Raw genomic sequence first — 7,493 nt, forward strand, 5'->3', positions numbered from 1 at the left:
TCTCCGTTAGCTCAGATAAATTCCAGTGTGAAGCGACTTTCAGAAGTCATCAATATCATTATCATACGAATTTTTGGTTTTTATACTTTCTCATACTTTCACAGTGTTTTCATGCATGAAACTATAACAGAGTTAAATAAAATAACTGAATCTCATCCTCACGATTACTTACTTTACTTATGTATAAGGATGACTTGTATGGAGAAATATATTTTTCAATCATACAGGCAACTGAAAAGGAATTTGCGTCAAGAACTAAATTTTAATCAATTTAAACTTGCAATTTTATCATTTTATTTTTGAAACTTTTAATAAAATTATTAGTTTAAAATTTTTCTAAGTTATTTATTTTTTTGAAGAAGCATGTACTTCTTAAGAAAGAAATCACTCTCGAGTAAAAGCTCTTGAGATTTTAAATAAAGAAAAAGGGCTTTAGTAACACTCACAAATAATACACGTGAATATATTTCGGCCCCGCACAATGTACAGTTTTCATTGGTTAAAAAAACTTATTAAAGCTAATTCTAGCTTGTTAAAAGACTCCCACATTCATCCTGAATTAGAACTTCTCTTGATAATCAGTTCTGTAATGTTTGAAGGCAGTTTAAGACCTATAAGCATGGTATAATTTAGTAAATGTTAAAAAAAAAAAAAAAAAAAAAAAAAAAAAAAAAAAAAAAAAACGAAAGCTTGTACAGTCGAGCTCAGTTTGAAGAAACTAAGAGACAGAGACGATTGTGTTGCTTTTTCTCCAATAAGTCATACGAAATGTTTTGGTAAAGTAAAGCTAAACATATCAATGTTATCAAAAGTGCGTGCTGCAACACATTCTCATAATCTATATTGTAATACATTTATGTATCTACGTTATTAAAAACGTTATAGGTTTTTCTCTTACAGCTATATGGCTCCATTTTTAAGTGCATAATTAGTTTGCTTGAATTCATCCTTTAGTCTAATAAACCATAGTGTGACGTGAAACAGTAAATTAACTTTTTTTTGTATTTATAATATAATAGTATACAGTAGTGCAGTAAAATATTTTTGATGAAATCTATACAATATTTAAACAAAATATTATTATGGAATCACATATCCTTTAATGTTTAAAACACGTCTTCTGTTTCCATCAAATCAAGCTTGGCTTCATTACAGTCCATTTCCATCTTGTCGTTAGAACACTTGATTGCACAAAGTATAATTGATAAAATCATACAGTCATTTATGATCTTCTAAGTCAGACTCATTTCCGTTAAAGAAGTTCCTATATGTGCATATTGTTTTCAACAATAATGTTATTATTTAAATTTCGCATACAATTAAATTAAAGTTTTCTTTTTTTTAATTTTTTTCCTTTGAGTCATATAAAAAAATCAGTCACAAAAAATGTTACTGTATTAATTTTATTGCAATTATCAGTTTTAACTGTTGAAACAGATACCATAAATGAAAGCTAAAAAACACTGCGATGCAAATAAAAAGCATTAAATAATACATTTTAAATTACATGAAATTTGTGTAAGTAGTAAGCAGCTAAAAAATTTCTTCTGAGACTGGGGGAAAACAAATTATTAAGCATCGAGGTAATGTTCCTTTAATTACATTTGTAGAGACTATTAGGTTTTCGGAACAAGAAAAAAGATACAACAACTAGACTCTCGCCTCTAATCAAGCCATATATCGTCCAGTTGCTAGTTGGATGTGTTAACGACTGCACCGAAAGGGCCCTCATTAGAACAATGTCTTAGTTCATTAAATAATTGTACTGCACATTAGACTATACATTGTAGTACTATACTTTCGCTTCGAATCAAACCATTTATCTTTCAGTTTTCCAGTTATTAGCTGGATGTGTTTATTCTTGCACCACATAGGCATTCATTAAAAATGCTTTACATAATAGCACTGCGATTGTTCACAAAAATTATTACTTGGGCATATTAAAATTTAAATTATTTTAAATAGCAATATGCCCAACTCGTAATATGTAAAAGTATTTTAAAGCATTATAAATTATATCAATTAGATAAATCATGAAAAAATAAAGAAAGATATAAATTATTAAGTAGTTTATTTATTGCTTTAAAATCTCTCAACTTATAAGGAATTATGGCGTTCTTCTGTGAGTGCTGTTGTTGCATAATTGGTAGCATGTCGAATTAGTAACTGAAAAACCCGTATGTCGAACGCCAGCTGTTGATTCTTCACATTTATCCTGCTGAAAGAAAATCCTAATACCCCTACAGGAGCGACCGAACTAAATTGTAGTAAACGATAATTCTGGATTTTTAGTCATATAATAAGTCACCAGCTAGATTTTATAGGCTAGGTCCCTCCTTTTCCCAAAAGCCCTTTAAATGAAGGATAGCAGAGGGAATATCGCATTCCTTGTGCGTGCTCTCGTAGTGTAACTGGTAGCGCGTCCAGCTAACGGATGTTCCGTATTTCAAATCCCTGCGACAGCATATCCGATTGTTCACGTTTTCTGCTCTGAGAAAAACCTAACGTCTAGAAAATTTTTCCAAGCAGTGACATATTGATTAAATTTTTTAAATGAGTTGTAGAGACATTAGGATTTTTTGGAAGCTGGAGACATGAAAAATGAGCAAACGCCTTCGCCGGGAATCGAACCACGGACCTCTGGAATACCGGTCCAGCCTGCACACCACGAAGGCTCGCCAAAAAGGCGGGAGAAATACCTTACAGAGTTAAGGAGCTTATGATATGCTGAACAGCAGTACAATGAGAAGCAGCTATTTGAGAGGTCAGGTGAAAGATAAATTCATAATCTTATGGTTTGGGCAACAGTATCACTTGCCAAATCGTCTAGAGGATAAATTCAGAATATTGTAACTATTACTTTACTCAAATTACTCCTCTTAAAACTAGACTAAATGAGAGTGGCTATGATATTACTTAACAAAATCATACCTTCTCTTTCATAAAGTATTTTAATTTTGTAGAGACATTCGAATTTTTTTTGGAAGCAAGAGAAGTGAAAAATGTGCGACGCCCTCGACGGGAATCAAACCACGGACCTCTCAATTACGCGCTAAGCGTGCAGACCGCTACACCACGAAGGCTCGCTAAGAAGGCGGGAGAAATACCTTATATACTCGCCTTTTTAAAAGGGGACTGTGGTTTTTAAGGGAACCCAATCGCCAAAACCTGGGTGAGGAGAATCATCGTCCAACACTCTTTTAGTTCGGGCGCCACTGTAGTAGCGCCCGAACTAAAAGGATTTTGTGCTATATAGATACAAAACAAAAAGGGATTTTGTGCTATCTAGATACAAGACAAAAATGGGTTTTATGTTATCTAGATACAAGACAAAGCTATATTTCTTATTGAGAAGTTGAAATGCTGCAGAGACTCTGATATTCAGTTAATAGGATTTTTTTTTAGGATTTTTTTCTGGAAGCAAGAGAAGTGAAAAATGTGCAACACCCTTGCCGGGAATCGAACCACTGACCTCTCAATTACGCGCTGAGCATGCAGACCACTACAACACGAAGGCTCGCTAAGAAAGCGGGAGAAATACCTTACAATTTTATCAACATTTGTGGTGCCTTCTGCTCCACCGCCCTCTTTTTTAATATGCAATAATTGTACGTAAGTGTTCTCCTTAATAACGGCCTTCAAATTTAGCTCAAAATTTACTGACTTTATTCTGATGATGGAAAAAACACGAAATATTTAATTTTCAGCATTTATTCTCTACCTTACAGTTTTGTCCACTCCTTCTCTTATAGCAACTCGATTCATGCTTAGAGAAGTTTATGTGAGTTGTACATTGCCTCATCGAGGAGTTTCCGAAAGCCTTTTTTATTAAACACTTGCTCTTGTTTTTTTTTTGGGGGGGGACACAAAGAAAAGCTTATCTAATGGTAAAATAATTTTCCTGCTCAAGAATTATTCATCCGGTGTTTTCCCTGTAGTATTATGTTTTGCAGTCCTCTAGGTGTACGCCAGCTATTCTATATAGTTATCCTAGCATTGATTATACTTTTTAACATATATGCTAATAATTTCAACTAAATTTTGAATCACACACTGTTCAGTACTGGACTGAGGCCGATATGAAGCTATTTTTCGATGTTCAGTATCAAGGTTTGTGCACATATCCTCAATTATTGGTTAATAAATTTTGGACCATTACCAAAAATAATTCTTAGTCGGGCTTTATATCTTAAAATAAATTTATTAAAAAAATCTAAAACTGTTTCAGTGGAGGTCGAGGTAATGGAATCATCCGAACTCAAACCAATAAAATGATCAACTACTACTAAAAGAAATCAGTATTAAATGTTATGCTTTTCGGATAACGTCTCAGATCGAAAATTTCAGTATATTTCATCAGGAAAAATGGGTTTTGTGCTATCTAGATACAAGACAAATTTGTCATTAAGAAGTTGACATGCTACAGAGGTTCTGATATTCAGTTAATAGTTTCTATAACTGAAGGGCATTCAGCAAAAATCCAATAATCGCACGCTTTCAGGGTATTAGAAAAGCTGCATTATCAAATATGCCAGATTATCGGACTATAATTATATATTTTCTCAAAACGATTCTTTTCGGGTTTTCAAATGCCTATAAAAGAATGAAAAATGTACATAGCAATTTTGCAAACTTATGTAGTGAGAAAACTTATTAGTAAATACATTTATTCTTAGTTAAGTTATATTTAATCAGCTTCTATTTTGAAATCGTAATTATTCCCGTGCATGTAATCTTTCCAAATGATGATCTGCTTCATAAATTGCACTAAATTTAAAGAAGAAAGCATTTTTGTAGGTATGTATAATAATTTTATCTCCAATACTACACTTTTTATTATATTCACCAAAATGCGCTACTATATTTAAAACCTCAAGGCAAATAACTCCTGATTAATTTTAGACTTCGTGGCTCTTCATTTTTTTTTTTTTTTGCTACTTAAGGATTCAAACCACCTTTTATTCATCATAACTCTTTCAAAATTGGTTCATTTTTATCATGCTTAATTCAGTTAATAATTTCTCTTCTTGAAAATGCAATTAATATATTTTCCTAGAGAATGACTTCGAACTATTTTCTACAACCGACAGTTGTTGTTCATTTGATCATAAATATTGTTGTAAATATCTGTAAATATTTAAATCCCTTTGATTGCATTGCTTATTTCTTATGAATGGAACGAAAACTCAACAGAGTCTGAATGATAATCCACAAAAAACATTAACTCCCGATTTAATGATAAGAACTGTTTTATTAACATTCTTGGGCCACACTGGTGCCTGGAAGTACCTGAAGGTGAGATGTAAAATACTCATTTCACAGCCCCCAGATATTTTACACAAGTTCATGATTTTGTCAAGTTAAGTACCCCAAAGAAGTTGGAGGAGTATTTTGAGTTAGCAGTAAAATATGCAGGCTGGAAGGTTACTCAGAATCGAAATGATAAATTCAGTTTTCGAAATTTGAGTGGTTTGGGTCAACGTGGCATTTGGAAGCATAGAAGAAGCTGCGATTGCTAAGATGGAAGTAAACAGAATATTGCTAATAAGAGTAAAGCGTGTGCTGACAAAAATAAGTCAGGTCACTTAAATTAAAAAGGAGTGATCAATCAATTACCCGAGACTGGTGGAAAATCTTCTTGTAGAGACATTAGGTATTTTTTGGAAGCAGGCAAGATGGTGTGTATTTAATTATGGCAAAGCACACGAGGGCTATCTGCCTAAGGGGAGGGATGCCTTTCGTGGAGGACTTTCTAAGGGAAACTGGCTCGTATACACGTTACACATGGGGAAAACCACGAAAACGCCCATGCAGCCAGCCCGTTCGCGGGATTCGAACCTCGGACAGAACTACCAGTGTTCAGCGACTTTACCGCTCGGCCGCTGGTGGGCCGGAAGCAGGCAAGATGAAAAATTAATAATCGCCTTCGCCGGGAATCGAACTACGGACCTCTGGAATACCGGCGCAGCGTACAGAACCACTACACCACGAAGGCACGCTAGGAAGGCGGGAGAAATACCTTATATACTCCCCATTTTAAAGGGCGACTGGGGTTTTTAGGGAACCCAATCGCCAAATCCTGGGTGAGGAGAATCATCATCCAACACTCTTTTAGTTCGGGCCCCACTGTAGAGACATTAGGTATTTTTTGGAAACAGGCAAGATGAAAAATTAGCAACGCCTTTGCCGGGAATCGAACCACGGGCCTCTGGAATGCCGGCCCAGCGTGCAGAACCACTACACCACGAAGGCATGCTAGGAAGGCGGGAGAAATACCTTATACTCTTATGTGCTGTTGAACATGATATTGTTGATAAGCGCTTTGAATTAACCTATATTCACGTGTTGTTAAAAGCCATTCTTCCCTCAGCATTGTTCCGATTAATTCGTGTCTAGAAGATTAGAACAGAGGCGAGAGAGGCAAGGAGAAAAGACGTAAGACTTTAATTAAAGACTTTATTAAGAGTACGTCTTAGTAAAACTAATTTATTAAGAGTGCGTCTTAAAACTAAAATTTAGCAAATTGCGACTGTTTTTTGCAAGGTAACTAAAATAACAATATTTAAATATTTAGAATACAACAGTAAAGCGAAATGCTAATCAACATAGTTCCAGCTGTCTTCGACTTCCAGACTTAATTGCTACAAAATACAAGAAACTATTCACAAAACCCCTAAATTACTAAATTACTTAATTCACTAAATCACTGTCCCTAAATTAATCATTCTTTTGATATTTAAACTCAACCTAATTTGCATTATAAATGGATAAATGATGGAGAAATAGAACTGATAGGGAAAATTTAACACAAAAATAATTTGCTAGCTAAAATAAACCTTTTAAGGTCACTTTAACTTTCGGTTCACTAGCTATAGGGCCGAAATAACATCCGTCCAAGTGACTGCTGGGACAAGCAGTCGAGAACTAATCTCTCTCGCTCTCTCATTGTGAAAATTCAGAACATTGTGTACTCTACACTCTTTTCATCTTTTAGAGATTTAAGGCGTAATATATTTTTAGAAACTAAATTAATGCTTTACAAATCAATAAGGACAATATACATCAAAATACGCATGGTCAATATAATTTTCCAATAAAGAGTTTATAAAGTTAAAGTTTAGTAATTTTCTCTGGTATCATAAAGTTTAAACCAAACTTCAAATGGACTGGCAGCGAATTGTTGCTAAGTCTAATGTAACAACTGAAAATTGAGAAGGGTATGAAAGATCCTTTATTTAAAACTAAATAAGAACAGAAGGCACACTTGGTGCTTACAATTCAGCCAACCACTTGTGACGAGATAATTTAAAGTAATAGTACGTCAAATCTAAAATTTAATTTAAATAAGCTAGTAGCCAAAGGCTACGTAGATAAGTTAACACGAAATTGGCTCAAAACTTAACCAGCGTGGATATTCAACTATTTGCAATAATAATGCAAGGCCGAAGACTACAGATCTTATCTGATCTAGCTGCTTAGCAACGTGGTCTTTA

General features: G+C 34.1%; 1 non-coding gene across 1 annotated transcript; it reads right to left on the minus strand.

Moving 5' to 3' along the window:
* Positions 1–6,178: 6,178 nt before the first annotated feature.
* On the minus strand, positions 6,179–6,252 carry TRNAA-GGC (transfer RNA alanine (anticodon GGC)). Its single transcript has one exon. It is a non-coding gene; the product is annotated as a tRNA-Ala (tRNA).
* Between the last annotated feature and the right edge of the window lie 1,241 nt (positions 6,253–7,493).

Source organism: Stegodyphus dumicola, chromosome X1 (genome assembly GCF_044657685.1).
Source record: "Stegodyphus dumicola isolate Sdum_Otavi_A_Nest chromosome X1, ASM4465768v1".
In the NCBI taxonomy this organism is placed as follows: domain Eukaryota; kingdom Metazoa; phylum Arthropoda; class Arachnida; order Araneae; family Eresidae; genus Stegodyphus; species Stegodyphus dumicola.